This window comes from Sinocyclocheilus grahami, unplaced genomic scaffold (assembly GCF_001515645.1).
Source record: "Sinocyclocheilus grahami isolate Dianchi unplaced genomic scaffold, SAMN03320097.WGS_v1.1 scaffold1826.1, whole genome shotgun sequence".
In the NCBI taxonomy this organism is placed as follows: Eukaryota; Metazoa; Chordata; class Actinopteri; order Cypriniformes; family Cyprinidae; genus Sinocyclocheilus; species Sinocyclocheilus grahami.
The window spans coordinates 123,591-126,949 of NW_015507005.1; positions in this window are offsets into that span (position 1 = coordinate 123,591).

Below are 3,359 nucleotides of genomic sequence, written 5' to 3' on the forward strand. Positions count from 1 at the left end.
AGCATGGTGTTAGAAAACACTCTCTGTCTTTTGATGCCGTACCCCTCCTTTCTCACTCTTTCTCTCTCCTTCTCTGAATCACCCCTCCTCTATCTGTTCTCTCTCTCTCTTGTATGGTGTTTGAATGTCTCTTACGCAATATTCAAGGTAAAGGAAGTCTATTCCTTATATGGATATGTTTTTCTGTATATGTGGCAATTTTATACAAAACACATGTTCTTGGGAAAAACATCCTGTATGGGTATGTCACCCTATCCTCATTTGTTAAGAGGGTAAAAACTCCCCTCGACATGCCTATATAAGATCTGTATTTCTGTGAATAAATTGAAGTATTGAGAATACATGGACTGTGTGTTTTCTTACTTCCCGGCCGTATTTATACACTTGGAGAGACTGAGAAAATTTCACGGTGGCAAAGAGAATATCGAGGGACCAAATTGTTATTTTTATTAACACATGGACACACAGATCAACAACTACACTGGTCAGTCTGTGCGGTTACACAACAGATCAGAGAGATACTGTATCCCATAATGCACCTGACACCACCTTCCATCTCCAGTGTGACGAATGAACCGTCAACAAGCACTCATACTTAACCACACATGCTAGCAACCACCAAAAATAAATGTAATGTACAGAAATAAATATATAAATATGAATTCTAGTAATAACACCAATAAATTAAAAAGCAGCACACTTTAGGATTACTGGATTACTGCCTCTTCACTAAAGCTAAAACACAAGAGAAGTCGAGCTGTTTGATGTTTCTAATACAGAGGAAATCTGAGATCACAGATCGCACACGTCACAAACGCTGAGTGAAAGTAGATCAGTGCTCAAACTATAAAACACACACTCTTCTGTTCTTCAATTTGAGATGCTGGAGTTTAGATTGTGTTCCTGTTCATTTATCAGTTACAGCACCAGGGTCCAAAACTAACACTCCACTCCTGTGCTAAAACACAATTACTTCACAGTTTGCAGATAATGTTATTATGAACTTTATTTATTAAACATTTATAAGTAATTATTAAAAAAATCTATCCAAAAGATATTTATTAAATAAACTTCTCTTAAGCCCAAAACACCCTGCATGATTTTAAAATTTTATTATAAATTATTAATAAAAATAAATATTAGTTATTTTTATGTGGGGTTTAGCTTTTCCCATGAAACACAAACTGTTATTATGTAAGTCTTTTTTACATAATAACAGTTAAAAGTTTTTGTTGTTTGCAATAGTAAATGAAAATATTACCGGTGAGGTTTTTCTTTAACAGGTTTAGAATAAAATGAGTAGGCTAAAATCACCAACCGCGTCCATCATATTTTATTCCACGTCGTTTTAGATCACATACAGTAAAAGTAAAATGCCGTTTTACTGGTTATGAATAAAGTATTTTTGTGTCAATACCATGCAGCAGCCGTGAGAAAAAAGCCTATAATGCAGTTTCCCGTTTGTCGTCTGCAGAACAAAATGAGTAAACATTTTAACTTGCAAATTATGAAATTAAAGAAACATCAAATCAAAATAAGTGTAATCAAGAAAAAAAAGATGCAATTTCAAAAATAAGGATGAATAACTTTTTGCGCAGAACAGCAGGCAAACTCATGCTCTCCTGAGAAATTGTCTGACATGCAACTTGTACATAAAATAATCTGACATATAGCCTATGTACAGTTTAATAACATATAGCCTAGTTTGATATATGAATTGGGTGTTCGTCAACGATTGCATGCGGTCAGAGATTCCCGTATTTACAGCTCCATAAAATAACCTACCAAAAGCTCTGTAGTTTTGCTGTATAGGCCAATAGATAAAAATATTACAATTACAAACACACAATAACATTTTAAGTTACATCCATTTCTGAAAAAAAGAATGTAGGCCTAGTAATTGATGTTATATATAACTACACACGCCTGATTTTTGTTTTAATTATCCATCGTAAATAAAAAAAACATTTGCAATCAAGACTGAAAAAAGCCAGAAGTGAATGTAAACCAGATTTGGCCCAGACTCTGTTGCTATCTGTGAAGCCAAGCATAAGAATAGCCTACTAATGTAAATTTGTTAACCCACAGTAACACATTTTAACAGATTAATCGCATGTTTTCATTTGCTGCATGCTTTTAAAAACACAATAAAAAAGTTTTTTTTTTTTGAGGAAAATAAAAAAAAGATACGTCTCATATAAGTTGCATTTTCAGAAATAATAACGGCAGGCCTAATAATGTTATAATGTACCAACATTATGAACACTATAGGATAATTTAGCTCCCCTCACTTTACAACAAATCATTTAAATTTAACCGTATCAGAACGGAATAAGAATTTAAAAATATATAATGCTAATGGATAAATATAATTGCAGTATATAATAATATATGCTTAGCAATAAACATGCCAAAACAAATTAATTTATAAAGAAACGTAAGGTAAAGTTGGGCTTTCCTCTCTCAGGCACAAATCCAAATGTGTCCATATCCGCGATGTAGCTGAAGCTAAACTGTTAGCCTTATTAGGTCAAATAGGCTTTGTAGTTCACGCGCGTTCCAGTATCGACGGAAAAATATCATAATGAGCAAAAATATGCCACAGTGGACCGGGTCTCACGCCGAACAGCACGGTGAACGGCTGCTGTTTCAGATGAATGCAGTAGCTTAGTGTGCGCGTGAGGCGCCGGCGCGATCAAACAGCTGAAACATAAAATACACTACTCCCTCATTTCTGGTCAGACAGTAAAGGCATAATTCGAAACTGCAAAGTGCAAAGTGTTAGCAGTTTGAAAATTCAAGAATAATAGCAAAGTTCATAAGAATTATTTCTAAATGCAGCTCCATTCTTAATTCGCTCTGCATAACCTGAATGAAAAAAAATGTTTTTGCTAAGAACGAAACGAAATGAAAACATTTCACTTTTAATCTGTGTATTTAACAGCCTGGGACACCTTCCCAGGGCAGTTCCCTGCCTCACCGACTAAAATCAGGGCGCCCACTACGGAGACGGCAGCAGAGGTGAGGGGCACCGTGACCGAGATGGCCGGGCCGGGCCCCCTCAGGCCCCCTCAGGCCCCCTCAGGCCCCCCCGTGGAGCCGACGCTGAATGCATGTACCGTATAAATTAACTTACGGAACATCATCAGACTTAAGAAACAGTCATTTGAGACTGGATGCGTAATGCACTGTACAGTATCCGCACAACACCAACAGCTCATGTACGGCAGCGGTAGGCCTACAGTAGCCTGCTGTCGAACGGGTCCGACAGTTACAGTATGTATGTTTCTAAGCCATTTTCTAAATCAAGTACGTATAATAATAATAATAATAATAATAATTCATTACATTTATATAGC